Source organism: Bos javanicus, chromosome 6 (assembly GCF_032452875.1).
Source record: "Bos javanicus breed banteng chromosome 6, ARS-OSU_banteng_1.0, whole genome shotgun sequence".
In the NCBI taxonomy this organism is placed as follows: Eukaryota; Metazoa; Chordata; class Mammalia; order Artiodactyla; family Bovidae; genus Bos; species Bos javanicus.
Window position 1 is genome coordinate 68,391,180 of NC_083873.1, and position 18,067 is coordinate 68,409,246.

Genomic DNA, 18,067 nt, shown 5'->3' on the forward strand with positions numbered 1-18,067 from the left:
GAGCTGGACCAGGCTGTGCTGGGCCTTGTGAGTCGTGATGAGGGCTGGCCACCAAGGGCAGAAGAATGGCAGACTTGGTTTATGCTTTAAACCACCCGTATGTTGGGTTGAGGGGAGAGGTGTGAAGTGGGTGAGGGTAGAAGGAGAGAGATCTGTGAGGTGGCTTCTGCAGTAGTCACCAGACCATGTGGGCAGGGAGATGAGACTGAATTAGTGAGGAGGATTGGAGGAACAGCAGTGGAAGTCTTCTGAGTGGAGGAAGTAATTTGTTCAAACAAGAAGAGTGAACTGACATTCTAGGAAATGTCAAGCAGTTCTTTGTAGCTTGGAGATGAAGTTAGAAATGTAGGAAAGTGTCACATGATAAGTGGTATTCTATACCAGAATAAGGAGAATAGGTATTATTCTGAGGGCAGAGGGAAACCTTTGGAGAATTTTCAGTAGGGAAGTTCCATGAACAGAAACGAACATTGGAAAGATGTGTTGGAGGATGGATTCAAGGCACGTGGAGGGAGCACTGAAGGTACGCAAGACCAGTGGTGTTGAGACCAGCTAGGAGGCCAGAGCTCTTAAGATGGAATGAGGGACTTCCCTGGTGGTTCATTGGTTAACAATCTGCCCACCAGTGCAGGAGACATGGGTTTGATCCCCAGTCTGGGAAGATCCAACTAAGCCCATGAGCCACAACTACTGAGCCTGAGCCCTAGGGCCTGCGAGCTGCCCTCACACTCTAGAGCCTGTGCTCCAAGTAGGAGAAGCCACCGCAATGAGAAGCCTGATTGTTACAACTAGAAAAAGCCCTCACAGCAACAAAGAGCCAGCGCAACCAAAAATAAGTAAATAAATATTAAAAGATAAATAAATTTATTTTTTTAAAAAAGAAGGAAGGAGACAGAATCCTGGGTCTGCTACTTACTGGCTGTGTGACCTTGGGCAATTTACTTAACCTGTCTGAGCCTTGGTTTACTCAACTACACAAATGGGACTATTACTTGATAAACTTTTCATGAGGGTTTCATTAATAGTAGTGATAAAATTACCATTTTATCATTTCGTGAGGATTATAGTAAATACATTAAATGGTAAATGTAATGAGGATTACATTAAATGTATAGGAGAAAGTGGGGCTTGTAGCTGATAGTCTTAATCTCTTCTCCTTTACAATCTATAGCCTAAGTAGATGTTTCCAAAGTGCATCCCCAAATACTAAGTGTTGCAAAAATAATTATCCACCCATCTATTGTCTGACATTGCTCCTCCAGACAATCTGAATAAACCATAAAAAGGAAAGTAAATCAAAATGGGGAGTGGGGGAGGGAAATGGCATTTCCCAATTTCTCATAAACAGCAAATTTTAAAAAGCTGGCTAAATTTTTCTTCATCCATCAAATCAGCATTAAGAATCAGATAAATAAAATAAATCTCAGCTGTATCTCTGTTAGATAAAACTCTATAACCTCTTTGAAAGTATTAGAGAAAATCTAACGCCTGGACAGCAAAGAGAAGTTTATTCACTTAAGACTGTGCCTTGCGTGGGTGGCAAAGGGAATTCTGAAATACATGTTGTGCTGTGCTAAGTTGCTTCAGTCATGTCTCACTCTTTGCAATCCCACGGACTGCAGGCTCCTCTGTCCATGCAATTCTCCAGGCAAGAATACTGGAGTGGTTGCCATTTCCTTCTCCAGGGGATCTTCCCGACCCAGGGGTCAAAATGCATGTTATGCATCCCTTATCTGAAACACACAGCTAGAGGTGTTTCAAATTCAGAAAAGTTCAGATTTGAGAAAGGTAATGTGGTAAATATGCTGTGTGTTACTTAATGCCCCTAGTGTGTGGTTATGACTATTTCTGCAGTGAAATAACCATACTAAATGGGATACATAGAAACCCATAAAGAGCTTCAGCTTAGTGTAGATGAGAGTTTCCTATTAACGAGTTTGTGTCCAAGTTGGAAATACTTCTCTTGCTCAGACTTTGGGGACTTTAGAATTGTTTTTAAGAGATTAGAGTTTGAATGCCTTTCCCTGGATTTTGTCTACCCCTTAACCTACCCCCTTCCTTCATAGGGCTCACAGGAGCTGCAGGGGGTCTGGGTTGTAAAGATTTACACCCAGCTGCTTCTTTACCCAGACACCTTCTCCCTTAGGATCTCCAGGTCTTGCTTCTGAACTTGGCCCCTGCGTTGGAGCCTTCCTCATTCATGGGTCCCTGGAGTTGCTCCCTGAAATCAAATCTCTGACCCTGTCCCTACCCCATCTACCACTCATATCTGAATTTCAGTTCTACAAGGCTCGGGATCGCTGATATCCAATAGGTATTCTGAGGCAGCTAAGTGATTTGGGGTCTGTGTGACAAATTTCTGGGACAGGGTGGGAAGTACCTTATATCATCAGCCTGCTCTTTCTAATCTCAGCTCCAGCGTGTCCAGACATTTAAAAAAATACCTATCTATTAATAATATCTCCTGTAGTGGGAATCAGGTTCTTTACCACTAGTGCCACATGGGAAGCCTGGTATAAAGTTGTATGTCACTGGTATCTCAATAAAAAATTCCTCTCTCTTTGAATAAAACTTGGCTTTAAGAGGGGCTTCCCTGGTGGCTCAGAAGGTGAAGCGTCTGCCTGCAATGTAGGAGACCTGGGTTCGATCCCTGGGTCAGGAAGATCCCCTGGAGAAGGAAACAGCAACCCACTCCAGTATTCTTGCCTGGAAAATTCCATGGACAGAGGAGCCTGGTAGGCTATATAGTCCATGGGGTTGCAAAGAGTTGGACACGACTGAGTGACTTCACTTTCACTTTGGCTTTAAGAGTCACTGCCTGTAAAATCGTATCTTGAGTCATGAACGTGAAAATGCAAAAGAAAAATGCTCATTAATAGTTTTTGAAATATCACCTCCTGACACATACCAAAAAAGGGAAAGGATTTACATGAGGGTATTTATAGTGTTTATAACTGTATGACAAAACTGTGTGATTTTTAAAATCTCATTTTGATGTCAGTTTTTTTTTTTTTTTCCTATGATGAACATGTACTACTTGGTTAACGTTTTTAAAGTCTTTTAAAAATATGCCTGTAGCACTATCAGTTGGGAAAAGGCAAATTATGGTCTCTGTGGGAACTAATTTAAACTTGTCAGAGCAGTTAGATTAATTAGGTCTTAACTGACATTTAACAGCCAGGGTGGCAGGCCTGATAGTACTTAGCAAGGACTTAGAAAATGAGGCATAATGGAGTACAGATTGTACTCCTGCAAAGCAGGCTCAATTCAGGGGAAACAGTGTCAAGCAGAGCTCCTCAACCTCCTCTGCATTTAAGTTCGTTCTTAGAAGGTGCATAGGTGAAATTTCTAAGATAAAACACAAGCCCGTTTTTGTTGGCATTCCTCCTTCGTGAATTATGACAAGGGAATTACTGCAGGCTGTACTGGAATATTTCATGTGTGGATCATTGTAAATAAATCCTGGGGCACTTTTTTCCCATAATAAAGAGGGATGTGGAACTCTCTTTTTTATTAAATAGATTTCCTTGAAAACCTCCAATGTAAGAGTTACATTTACAATGTCCAAGAGGAATGCTAAGCTTGAGAATTTCCAGGAAGGTGTGAAACTTCGAAAGTAGAGGGGAGAGAAGGAATTGGCTGCCATCACGGTCACCCAGCCCGGCCAGGTCAGGGACAAATCCGGGTGAAGGAGGAAGTGAGGGGACAAAAGAGAGGCACAATGCGTACCTTGTAGAGTCATCTGAAAGAAAGTACAGCTGAATGGCCCAAGCAGGAAACATAAGCCTCAGCCCTCAGGAAAGGAAAAAGGTTCACAGGAAATTCTAAGCTATATTTCTCTCCAGGTAGGTCTGGAGGGAGCATCTGGCCCCTTGCGTATGTGAAGCAATGAGAAATAGCTCCCCCATCTCCAGAGTGCAGAGGAACTTGCTAAACACTTTTCATTTTTCACTGTGATGCCTCCACAGCCACGTCAGACACTGAGTCAAAGTGTAGCAGAGGGGGCTGCCAAACACTTCTGGGGCAAAGGTTTCTTGCTGTAGCTCTGCCAGGCCCCAGACTATTACCTGTCTGCTGCCTTCTTTGCTGAGTCTTAATCACTTCCAGCTGTGTTGGCTCCTGCAGCCCCTCGGGCCCCTCCCCGTCTGGCCTCCCTGCCCTCTGCCTCTTGTGGAGGAAAAATTAAGTATCGCACTTAAATTCCCCCTTAGGACCTAGGGATCCTGAGCAGGAGCCTCGCCACAGCATCCATCTCCAGCAGCAGACAGTGGGGGCTGGCTCGCCTCCCATAGGGTCTCCTTGCTGCCCTGGGGCTGAGCCCTTCCCCTAATCAGTTACAGCTAAGCCCAGAAAGAAAAGGTACAGCGTGGCTCCATGGCAGAGCACCCCTCGCCTCAGGCTCTACCCAGGTACCCAAACCCTGTCACTTCCTTCTTAAGAGATTGGTTCTTAAGGGCTAAATTTTACCCTCTCTCCGGTGGCTCAAACAGTAAAGAATCTGCCTGCAATGCAGGAAATCTGGATTCGATCCCTGGGTTGGGAAGATCTCCTGGATAAAGGGAATGGCAACCCACTCCGGTATTCTTGCCTGGAGAATCCTATGGACAGAGGAGCCTGGCAGGGCTCCATGGGGTCGGAAAGAGTCAGACATGACTGAACAACTAACACTAAACCCTCTCCAGCCTGTCATCTTTTGAAATACACATTTTTCACCAGGGTAGCTGGTTATCTCCATCAAGTCAGTTCAACACAAGCCTTGGTGGATTGGAGGGATTGGTAATCTGTGGCTAGAAGGAAACTGGACAGTGCCTGGCATTGTATCACGATTACCCTATTCCTTACACACGTAGACTTCACTGATCAGTTGCAGAGCCATTTTCTTGCCTGATACACTCAGGCTAAGGCTTCAGCACCTTCAACACAGCATACCAGATAGACACCAATCTGGAGAGACTGATAGATTGGGTGAAGTCTCTGCCTGTTTAAGCTAAAACCATGGGATGTATATTGGGTCAGTAGGCAGGGATTACCTACATCAGTGCTTCTCAAAATTGACCTTACATCAGAACCACCAGGAGAGCTCATTAAACACAAATGGTTGGACCCCACCCCAGGGTTTCTGGTTCAGTAGGTCTGGATAGAGGTCCAAAGGATGCTGCTACTGGCCTGGGGACCACACTTAGAGAGTCACCGGTCTGCACCATATCGAGGAAAGAGAACTCTATTCATCAGGCAGTGTGGGATCCTTGAAAGACTTTAATCTAGGTGGGAGGGGGTTATGGAGCAAGTTCACACTTTCCAAAGCTCAGACTGTGGTAGTGTGGAGGGCTGCCTTGAAGGGAGTGCAGCTGGGAGCAGGAAAGCTAAACAGAGGCTGTTGGCATGATCCAGATAACCTTCACGATGAGGTGTTTCACATAATCTTACAGAATGAGATCCTGGCAGGAGAATTGGGCTGGGCAGCCTCCAGGAGTCTGAGAAAGGTATCAATAGAAAGTTGAGAAAGCTGGTTTAGAAGAAAGCACTAAAAGGAGACAGGGAGCCTCGAATATGTGTTGGCCGTTTCCCAATTTTGCCAAGGGCTGGCGGGTTCCCAGAACAGGAGAATGCGACCCTGCAGACAGGGTCTGCAGAAGTGGCACTTGCCAGGCAGACCTGCCAAGTCTGTATGACTGGCTCTCTCCCCTCCACCCTCCCTCGCTTTCCTGTGGGGAGGTGTAACTGGGGAAGGGCTGCTTAGAGAACAGGTGGTGATAATTACCAGGAGACCAGCAGTTTCCCTACCTCATCCTTCAAAGTGTCAAAAAGGTTGACTTAGGAAATTACAGAGTGCAGGAAGCTTTCCTGATCTGTTCAGTTCAGTACTCTTTGGTGGAGCCTGGTCATTCTGGTTTAGTGGTTGATGTATACTTTTGGAGGGACACTGAACGATAGCTGAACTCTACTAAGAGTGCTTTTCTAAGGATAGGCCTAAACTTACCAGCACACACATAGTAGAAAAGAATTCAGAATTTTACTATGCACTCCAGATATGTAAGTGAAACTACATCAGAATCTGAACAAACAGTAACAATAATAGCTGCAAAAGGCATCTTATCAGGCCCCCGTTCATCAATTGTCAGTGGATTCACGTGGTTTTTGACGGCCCTTGACTCAGCAAAGAAGCCACAAGCTTGGTAAGACTGGCCTACCACACTACTCTGAACCTGCTTTGTGGATTTTCACCTCTGACTCTCCCCAGACAGTTCTCCAGCTGTGAGACCCCCCAGCCTTCCCTCCTTGCATTAAGGTCTCTCTCAAGTTTAACTACATTTGTAAATTTTTGACCATAGCAACTCATGGCCATCCCTCTCCCTTCTGAAATCCTATGGCACTTCTGGCTGAGTGTGTCCTTTGGTCCTTAGTTTTGACCTTCTGGTGTTAGTTCTCATTTTAGAAAGAAAGTTCTAGCTCCCCAGGTGGGTAGTAGATTCTTTGAAGGCTGGAGCTTCTGGGTCTCACGTGTCTGAAAGTGAAGCATCACAGTCACATGAAACTTGAATGGGTAATGTGGAGGACGTGATGGTTCCATTCCTAATCTCTGCAAGATGAAGTCTGCAGCTGGGCCCCACCTGGAACCAGGAACATGAATATTGCCCGCACACTCTCTCTGCTTCTTCATCTTTTTACAGAGTGCAGGAAGCTTTCCTGATTTGTTCAGTTCAGTACTCTTTGGTGGAGCTCCATTCTGTCAAACTGGCATCCTCAATAGCACTGGGAACTTGGCCACTTACAACTCTCAGGCTCATTTTGACAATCAAGACACCAAAGAGGGACTGGCCCCCTTCCTTCTTTTCAAGTTCAAAAAAATTAGACTCTTCTAGCTTAGGACATTCCTATCCTTGGACAGATAAATAAATTGTGGCTGTCAGTAAGTTCAGTAGCTCAGTTGTGTCCAACTCTTCTCTTTGCGACCCCATAGACTGTAGCATGCCAGGCTTCCCTGTCCATCACCAACTCCCAGTGCTTGCTCAAACTCATGCCTATCCAGTCGGTGATGCCATCCAACCATCTCATCCTCTGTTATCCCCTTCTCCTGCCTTCAATCTTTCCCTGCACCAGGGTCTTTTCCAATGAGTCAGTTCTTCACTTCAGGTGGCCAAAGTATTGGAGCTTCAGCTTCAGCATCAGTCCTTCTAGTGAGTATTCAAGACTGATTTCCTTTAGGATGGACTGGTTTGATCTCCTTGCAGGCCAAGGGACTCTCAAGAGTCTTCTCCAACACCACAGTTCAAAAGCATCAGTTCTTCAGCACTCAGATTTCTTTATGGTCCAACTCTCACATCCATACATGACTACCGGAAAAACCATAGCTTTGACTAGATGAACCTTTGTTGGCAAAATAATGTCTTTGATTTTTAATATGCTGTCTAGGTTGGTCATATTCTTTCAAGGAGCAAGAGTCTTTAAGTTTCATGGCTGCAGTCACCATCTGCAGTGATTTTGGAGAGAACCCAAGAAAATAAAATCTGTCACTGTTTCCATTGTTTCCTCATCTATTTGCCATGAAGTGATGGGACCAGATATCAAATCCTAGTTTTTTCCAATTTTTTGAATGTTGAATTTTAAGCCAACTTTTTCACTCTCCTCTTTCACTTTCATCAAGAGGCTCTTTAGTTTCTCTTTACTTTCTGCCATTAGAGTGGTGTCATCTGCATATCTGAGGTTACTGATATTTCTGCCTGCAATCTTGATTTAGCTTGTGCTTCATCCAATCCAGCATTTCGTATAATGTACTCTGCATAGAAGTTAAATAAGCAAGGTAATGATATACAGCCTTGACATATTCCTTTCCCAATATGGAACCAGTCTGTTGTTCCATGCCCAGTTCTAACTGTTGCTTCTTGACCTGGATACAGATTTCTCAGGAGGCAGGTAAAGTGATCTGGTATTCTCATCTGCTGAAGAATTTTCCAGTTTGTTGTGATCCACACAGTCAAAGGCTGGGAGGGGAAAGTCTATTTCATGCTTGCTTTCTCCTTTCCAAGGAAGCCTATCTTGGTTGTACCATCCCCCTTTTCCAGGTGGCTAGGTGCTTCAGAAGGAACCAGCCCCAGTTCCAGACTTGAGAGTGGGTCCTGAATGGTTGACACAAGGAGAGAGCAAACTTTTTCTGCAAAAAGTCATAGTAAATATTTGAGGCTTTACAGGCCATATCTCTGTTGCACTACTCAATTTTCTCCCTTAAATCCCATGTCTTCAACATTCTCAATGTCCCTCCACTGCAACATTTTTGCTTTTAGTTTCTGCTAGTGACTGAAATATTCTGTGACACACTCCACACATACATTTGAACCCCCTTCAGAGAGTAGCTCAGCATGACCTCCGGTCTCCCAGCTCACTAACCGGAGCACAGGCCATGACATGCCCTCTTGTGACCTGTGACTTCAATCATCTTATCTTCCTCCCTTCCTGATTCCAGCCTCACAGGCATGATGCATTCACTTCTGAGTTACACTCCTCTTCCCAGGGTTCCAGCCACCCTCCACCACATCTCTCCATTCAGGGCCACTCTCCTAGCTCCTCCCGCTGTGCTTTGCTGCTTGAGTATAAGTACAAGGCAGCTATTGTTGCCCAGCGTCTGACCACAGAGATGGCATAGGCCCCTGGTCCACATCCCCCTCACCCCAGTCCTACCCTGACTTGACCTCAGATGCAGATACAGATCTGGTCAGGAGGGGGGCTTTTCCATTTCCATCTCAGGCAGCTCTTCAGCCAGCTGCCCACCTCTTCCCACCAGCAGCTGCTTTTGTCTCTTTTTTCTCCCTGTTTATTTTCTTTGCCTGCACACCTTGTTTTTCTTTTAGGGGACCCCTACCCAGACCTGCCATCTGGTCCCCCTTGAAACAAAGTGTGGAGTGTGCAGAGGCAATTGTGGGGGGCGGGGAATCTCTTGGAGCTCAAGCGGCTGCCTGGCAGAGAAAGCCTGAGCCTCTACTGTGGAGAGGAGAGAGGGTTCCAGAAAAAGTCCAAGGCAGGCCACACACCTCATTAGTTCATTTTGATTAGTTTCTTTTATCCAGTTGTTAGGAATGGTGAACTGTGATAGATGAGGCTGTCCTGAGGTTTTTTTATCCCTTGAATTATATACAATTTGGCAAGATGAGATAAACCACAGAGAAAAGACACAGACATTGACCACTATATACAGGCTGGCTTGTAAGATTAGAGAAGATTGCCTGAAATCCCAATTCCACTGCACTTCCTCCTTTATTCTGCAAATCTGATACTTTGTTGCCTTTTGGCTCCTTGCCCATTTGTTCCATTTCTTCTTCCATCAACCTGGGCTGAGAACCAGGGCTGCTATTGACCTGGACCCAGAATCAGCATGGACTCTGCACACAGGTGCCCTGTCTAGAGGCAGGATGGCCACCTCCACCCACCTCCACCGCCACCAGGTGGCCCTGGGTCCTCCAGGACTGAAGAGAAGGAGGCAAGAGAGTCAGGACAGGGGAGGTGTGTTTGTCTGACACCGAGTAGTCTGGTGTTGGTTCTCTCTGGCCCTGGCAGAGCCTGATGAATTTTCAGGTATTTCCCTTTGTTTTAAAGTGCATTTGTGGGCTGTGTGGGTTTCCCTTGCTGGACGCCACCAACTGTAACTTAAGCAGACAGTCCCCCTCAACTTGGTGTGGGATGGTATTTCTTCAGCCTCCTACTTGTTGTGGTGTGTACCAGCATTTACTGTGTTCCTCTGTCTTCTGCATTTCCTGTAAAATAGTACATAAAGATTTGTTCAGAACCAGTTTCCGTTTTCTGAAAGATTTTTCTCAGAGATGTTGAAAAATTTCTGTAGCGTTGCATAACATTGGCAGTCTTTCTTTTTGTGAGTTTAAGATTGGTCCATGGGCTCAGATGCTATCAGCCTAATCTGGACGTGGGCTTTGCCCTAATGACTTTAGCAGGTATTGGCAATTATTATCTATATCCATTATTTCATTAGAATATCACCCTTTTATATCCACTCATGAAAAAAGAGTCCATTCTAACATTCTTACACATTCATTGGCCTAATTTCTCCTCTAAAGAAAACTTTACTCAGCAATTACTTGGTTTTCCTGGGATACAATCCATACAGGAAAGGCAGGATAAATGCTTAATCGTTTCCCTTTATTTACCTGTTTCTAGAATAATAAGTTGGTTCCCTAGCATCCTCCAGGAATTACCATTTAGAGGGTTTGTGTGTGTGTGTGTGTGTGTGTGTGTGTTTGTCTCATTATAAACTCATAGATTCTAATATATTGGGTTGGCCAAAAAGTTCATTTGGGTTTTTCATAAGATGTTATGGGAAAACCTAAATGACCTTTTTAGCCAATCCATTATTTGTTGTATCACAATCACTGAGGTTATTGTTGTTTTTTTACAATATGGGATAATTTAACCAAATTATCCCATCTTTGGTCTGTGGGAACCTCTTCAGGTTAACTCTTGGGTCATTGTGACATGACCCTAATATTCCTTAATACCTTCTTTCCTTTCTAGTAGAACAATTGATTCTGGCCCATTTCAAATATTTCCTCTCCCAGACCCAAACTACTTTTTCAAAGAGCTCTGGTTCTTTCCAGTGGGAAATAATATTTAGAGAGACATCTGAGGACTATGGATATTTATTGCTACTGGGTTGGTCATTATTTCTATACCTTTTCATTGGTCAAGGCCAGGAGTCTGTATTTACGAAAATATTTACTTAAGATGGGAAGGGAAACAGAACAGTTTTTTTTTTTTTTTTAAGTAAAAGAATGGAATGGAAAGTATCGGTGTATATTATGTGTAGGAAGGGTAAGTATTGTTTTATGAAAATTCTGTTTTATTTGCATGTATAAAAAGAGAGAGAGAAAGTGAGATAAAGAGAAAACTATTCAGTATCTAAAAAAATACATAATTTAAATCATGAGTCATACTCCAAGAAAATATTTGAAAGTGCTGGAATAAGTCAGCTATTTAAGCTGTAATAAAGAACAGTGCCATACACTGGAAGATTGCTCATCACCTTCAACCAAAAGGTCAGTCAGGTCATGAGGCTTGAAAATCAAGGATCCCTTGTCTGCATTTTGTGGGTTTTTTTTTTTTTATTACCATGAATCATATTTGTAATGAGAAAATCAAAACAAACAATAAGAGGAAAACTTAGGAACAAAAGAGTGAGCTTAGTGTCACAGGGCTGCCGTCTGGATGTTTTTTCTAGACTTTTAATGTGGTCATAAAGCTAATTTGTTCTAGTTCTTTCTTGGGACTTTAAGAACCAACATTTTAAGATGTTTTAAAATCGAAGAATAATAGTGGTCCCTAGCCAGGAGGGAAGAATAAATGGAGAGGTGAACCTACTTACTAGATTGACAGTGACTTTGCTATCTCGGAGACTTTACTAGGAGGGCTTCCCAGGTGACTCTAGTGGTAAAGAATTGGCTTCCCAGTACAGGAGATGTAAGAGACACAGGTTCAATCTCTGGGTCTGGAAGATCCTCTAGAGAAGGGCTTTGCAACCCACTCCAGTATACTTGCCTGGAGAATCCCCATGAACAGAGGAGCCTGGCAGGCTACAGTCCATAAGGTTACAAAGAGTCAGACATGGCTGAAGCAACTTAGCAGCACACACACTCTAGCTTCCACATTTGAAAAAGAGCTTGCCCTTAACCACTTTTAGCCCACTGAAGTTTTTAAAAAGGGAATTATACACTAATAATGAGAAAATAGAAAGAGAAATTAAGGAAACAATTTCATTCACCATTGCAACGAAAAGAATAAAATACTTAGGAATATATCTACCTAAAGAAACTAAAGACCTATATATAGAAAACTATAAAACACTGGTGAAAGAAATCAAAGAGGACACTAATAGATGGAGAAATATACCATGTTCATGGATTGGAAGAATCAATATAGTGAAAATGAATACACTACCCAAAGCAATTTATAGATTCAATGCAATCCTTATCAAGCTACCAACAGTATTCTTCACAGAGCTAGAACAAATAATTTCACAATTTGTATGGAAATACAAAAAAACCTCGAATAGCCAAAGCAATCTTGAGAAAGAAGAATGGAACTGGAGGAATCACCTCCAGTTTTTTAAACCTGCCTGACTTCAGGCTCTACTACAAAGCCACAGTCATCAAGACAGTATGGTACTGGCACAAAGACAGAAATATAGATCAATGGAACAAAATAGAAAGCCCAGAGTTAAATCCATGCACATGTGGACACCTTATCTTTGACAAAGGAGGCAAGAACATACAATGGATTAAAGACAATCTCTTTAACAAGTGGTTCTGGGAAAACTGGTCAACCACTTGTAGAAGAATGAAACTAGAACACTTTCTAACACCATACACAAAAATAAACTCAAAATGGATTAAAGATCTAAACGTAAGACCAGAAACTATAAAACTAGAGAACATAGGCAAAACCCTCTCCGACATACATCACAGCAGGATCCTCTATGACCCACCTCCCAGAATATTGGAAATAAAAGCAAAAATTAACAAATGGGACCTAATTAAACTTAAAAGCTTCTGCACAAGAAAGGAAATTATAAGCAAGGTGAAAAGACAGCCTTCAGAATGGGAAAAAATAATAGCAAATGAAGCAACTGACAAACAACTAATCTCAAAATTATACAAGCAACTCCTACAGCTCAATTCCAGAAAAATAAATGACCCAATCAAAAAATGGGCCAAAGAACTAAATAGACATTTCTCCAAACAAGACATACAGATGGCTAACAAATACATGAAAAGATGCTCAACATCACTCATTATCAGAGAAATGCAAATCAAAACCACAATGAGGTACCATTTCACACCAGTCAGAATGGCTGCGATCAAAAAGTCTACAAATAATAAATGCTGGAGAGGGTGTGGAGAAAAGGGAACCCTCTTGCACTGTTGGTGGGAATGCAAACTAGTGCAGCCACTATGGAGAACAGTGTGGAGATTCCTTAAAAAACAGGAAATAGAACTGCCTTATGATCCAGCCATCCCACTGCTGGGCATACACTCTGAGGAAACCAGAATTGAAAGAGACACGTGTACCCCAATGTTCATCTCAGCACTGTTTATAATAGCCAGGACATGGAAGCAACCTAGATGTCCATCAGCAGATGAATGGATAAGAAAGCTGTGGTACATTTACACAATGGAGTATTAATCAGCCATTAAAAAGAATACATTTGAATCAGTTCTAATGAGGTGAATGAAACTGGAGCCTATTATACAGAGTGAAGTAAGCCAGAAAGAAAAACACCAATACAGTATACTAACGCATATATATGGAATTTAGAAAGATGGTAACAATAACCCTGTATCAGATCAGATCAGATCATATCAGTCGCTCAGTCATGTCCGACTCTTTGCAACCCCGTATACAAGACAGCAAAAGAGACACTGATGTATAGAACAGTCCTTTGGACTCAGTGGGAGAGGGAGAGGGTGGGGTGATTTGGGACAATGGCATTGAAACATGTATAATATCATATATGGGACGAGTCGTCAGTCCAGGTTCGATGCACGATACTGGATGCTTGGGGCTGGTGCACTGGGACAACCCAGAGGGATGGTATGGGGAGGGAGGAGGGTTCAGGATGGGGAACACATGTATACCTGCGGCGGAGTCATTTTGATATATGGCAAAATCAATACAAAGTTGTAAAGTTAAAAAATAAAATTAAATTAAAAAAAATTAAAAAGGGAATTATACAAAGTCCTTTGAAAAGTATAATGCCTTTGACTACTACCCAAGAGATAGAAGATAGGAGTAGGGGGTCAGCTTTGAATATGAAGGGAATTCAATCAGGCTTAGGGTTCACGTGCCATAAACAAGGACATCAAGCAGTGGAAATGGGGCAGTTTCCTCTTAGTTCTAATGTAGATTGCAGGTGTACATATCAAAAGATAATGAAACTCTAAAAGCCCCAGGAGAGCCTAAGGCCACACAGGATTGGCTGCATAAGAGAATTCAAAAGTGGAATAAGGGACAGAAGAGCTATAAAATTGATGAGATTCATTTTTAGATATGAAGTTGAAAAGAAATGGGTTCTTGAAACTCAAAATTCGTGAGCCCTGCCATTTTTATACATTTTTAGAAGCAGTGTGTGAAAAGTCGCAGACATTTTCCTTCAATAAAGTGCACCAGGAAATGTGCAATAAAACTCAAAACTGCACAAATGCCTGCCCCAAAGCCCCCGACACCCCGGCCACTCACTCTAAACCACGACTTCAAGCCACCTGCACTTTAAAACAGCCCTGGGGACACGGCTGGCCAGACAGAGCAGGGAGTGTTTCAGGAGGGGGATCGTTCGCTCTTTCTTCCGTCTACATATGTGTCACTTCACTCTTCCACACCACGTGCTCACTCATTGTCCCTCTATACCTGCTGTGTAGACGTGGGGAACTCAGCACCTCTCTGAATCCACTCACACAAAGGCATTAGTAATTAAGGCAGCTGTTGCTACACAGTGAGAGAGAGACAGAGAAGAGGCTCTGCATTAGCCGCCCCGCAGCAAGCCACTTAAATTCCTTTAAGATGTCCACAGACAGAGAGAACAGACTTGCAGTTGCCGGAGGGGAGGAATGGGATTGGGAATTTGGAATTAGCAGGGGGCAAACTATCATACATAGGATGGATAAACAAATAGACAACAAGGTCTTCCTGTATAGCACAGGGAGCTATTGTCAATGTGTGGTGATAAACCATAATAGAAACGAATACGATAAAGAATGTGTGTGTGTATATATATATACATATATATATATATATATATATATATATATAACAGAATCACTTTACTGTATAGCAGAAGTTAACACAACATCATAAATCCATTATACTTTAATAAAATAAATTTTTAAAAGGAGGTTTATGTTCTTCAAAGTCCTGTCTCAAGCTCACCCTCCACCCTGAAGGGTTTTTCTCCCCCTCTGCTTCTTCTCTGCCAAGTGTGTGCCTGTCTGTCCTTTCTGCTGACTCTCACCCTGAGATGACCCCAGGAAATTCAAACTCTTCCACCATCTATTTGGCAGATCAACTTAGCTGCCTCTGCTCCTGTTTCTAACGTGGGAAACTCATTGCTAGGATCTAGCACAAGAAAGAATTCTCCAGTTAATAGAACCTATATGCCTTGAAAAGCAGACTCCGTAATTCATACATTCAACAAGTATTTGCTGAGTGCCTGCCATTTGCCAAGGATTGTTCTAGGAGGTGAGGTTGGAGCAATCAGTGATCATCATTTTTTATTAGCATGATTTTGGGGGTCTCATCCCTACTCCATCCATCTCATCATGACATTTCTTCCTTTAAAAAACAATTATTTATTTGGCTGCGCCAGATCTTAGTTGCAGCCAGTATCTTCCATTTTCATTGTAGCATGCAGGATTTTTAGCTGTGGCATGTGAACTCTTAGTTTCGGCCTGTGGGATCTGGTTCCCTGACCAGGGATTGAACCTGGGCTGCCTGCATTGGGAGCATGGAGTCTTAGCCACTGGACCACCAAGGAAGTTCCCAAGACATTTCTTCCTGGCACACATGGTATTCTCTGAGAGAGAATTCTGCTGGATGAAGTTGTCCACACCTTACTATATTTATTAAAGTTGCATACATTCTTTTATATTGTTAATATGTTTTTAATTAAAAGCCACCCCCCAACTGAGACAATACTGTTTCCTATCTAACATAATAAAAGGTATTTTTAAAAGCAATACAAGCTGGCTTTGACTCCAGAACTGACTGGGGTGAACAAAAGCACCAGTTGAAACTGTCTGACCCTTTGTCAAGGAAAGAGAATTCTCATCCACTGTTCTGTAAGGCAACTTGACCAATGGATCAAGAGCCTGAAATCTTTCCATACATTTTGACTCATTAGTCCTACTCTGAAGAATCTCCCCCACAAAGATAATGCCATACGGTTATTTGCAATTTTCAGAATTGTAAAATAGCTCAAAGACAATGGAAGGTTAGAGCAGAATATCTTGGAAGGGTGTGCTCTAAACAATGCATAGCTTCAAGGCACAAATTTTTCCTTACCTTAGCAAGAAAACAAAAACTATTTATTTATGCTGCTGCTACTGCTGTTGCTAAGTGGCTTCAGTCGTGTCCGACTCTGTGCGACCCCAAAGACGGCAGCCCACCAGGCTCCCCCGTCCCTGGGATTCTCCAGACAAGAACACTGGAGTGGGTTGCCATTTCCTTCTCCAATGCATGAAAGTGAAAAGTGAAAGTGAAGTCGCTCAGTCTTGTCGGACTCTTTGCGACCCCATGGACTGCAGCCTACCAGGCTCCTCTGTCCATGGATTTCCCAGGCAAGAGTACTGGAGTGGGGTGCCACTGCCTTCTCTGATTTATTTATACTTATATATAATTCCTCCAAAACCAGTGCATATTAAAAATACTAGTAGAGAGGAGGAAGGGGAAGGGAGAGAAGCGCTTAAAGAGGCAGGAACGGGTGTGGGAGTGGGGTAGGACCCAGGGCTAAGGCAGCACCCACCCCGTCTCTCGCCTTAGTGGATCATGCCAAGGGCGGCAGCTGCAGCAGTTGCAGGAGCGGGGTTAGGGGTGAGGAAGTGACTGGGTGGTACCAGCTCAGGAGATGATGCCATTTCCAGTTACAACACAGGGATCACAGCAAGCACAGTCGCCACAGAAGCACTGAGGCATTACTTCTCCCATCAGCTTCAGTCATTTCAGTCGCTCAGTCGTGTCCGACTCTTTGCGACCTCATGGACTGCAGCACACCAGGCTTCCCTGTCCATCACCAACTACTGGAGCTTACTCAAACTCATGCCCATTGTGTCGTTGATGCCATCCAACCATCTCATCCTCTGTCATCCCCTTCTCCTCCTGCCTTCAATCTTTCCCAGCATCAGGGTCTTTTCCAATGAGTCAATTCTTTGCATCAGGTGGCCAAAGTATTGGAGTTTCAGCTTCAGCATAAGTCCTTCCAATGAATATTCAGGACTGACTTAGCAGGCCCCAAGGAGACTGACTGCCTACTTACACAGAAGCTGGTTGAGACTCTGAAGCCCTTCGGGGTTTTTGAAGAGGAAGAGGAACTGCAGTGCAGGATTTTAATTTGGGGAAAATTAAATAACCTGGTAAAAGAGTGGATATGAGAAATCAGTGAAAGCAAGAATCTTCCACGATCTGTAATTGAAAATGTCGATGGGAAAAATTTTACATGTGTATCTTATAGATTAGAGTACATACAAAAGGTGCCAATATTGATGTGTTGTGTGTTGCACTGAGACTTGTTGATCGAAGTGATTTTTTTCACCTCATTCTATGATAAGCTGAAATTATAGGAAGAAGTAAAAGATTTAAGAGCTGTTGAAGAGGCATTTGTACCAGTTTTCAAACTGTTTTGATGGGATAGAGATTGGTATTTTGTTTGCAAGATTAGCACTGCAGACTATTCCAGAAGACTTGGACTTAACAGATGACAGTCTGCTTAAAAATTTAAATGTAAGGTGTATAATAAGTCTTAACGGTTGCAGGGTATCCAATGAAATTTTATATCTAGTACCAAACATTGACTACTTCAGATTAACCCTGAAGTCTATCAAACTGTGGGCCAAATGCCACAATATCTATTCTAATATATTAGGTTTTCTTGGTGGTATTTCCTGGGCTATGCTAGTAGCAAGAACTTGCCAGCTTTATCCAAATGCAATATATCAACTCTTGTACATAAATTTTTCTGGGTATTTTCTAAATGGTATGCGTTTAGATTATATTAAAATAAAATTGATTGTAGACTCTGAAAAAAAATCCTTGTAGAAAATAGTCCCTCATGAAAAGAGAAAATATATATACATATAAACACATACGTATGTATGTGTGTGAGTTTGAGGGTTATTTTACTCTTCTGTAATTAAAAAATTATTTCCTTAATGAAGATGCATTATTTTGTTTTTAAAATCATTTTATTTAAATATATTTGACATAGAGAAATAAATTGTATACATTTAAAGTGTGCCACTTGATGTTTTTGTGGTTATGTATACATTGTGATGGAAAAGGAAATGGCAGCCCACTCCAGTAT

The 18,067-nt window shown here is 42.7% G+C and overlaps 1 pseudogene; it reads left to right on the top strand.

Annotated features, from left to right (window-relative positions):
* The first annotated feature begins 16,536 nt into the window (after window positions 1-16,536).
* LOC133249152 (poly(A) polymerase type 3-like) lies at window positions 16,537-17,775 on the top strand (annotated as a pseudogene).
* The last annotated feature ends 292 nt before the right edge of the window (window positions 17,776-18,067 follow it).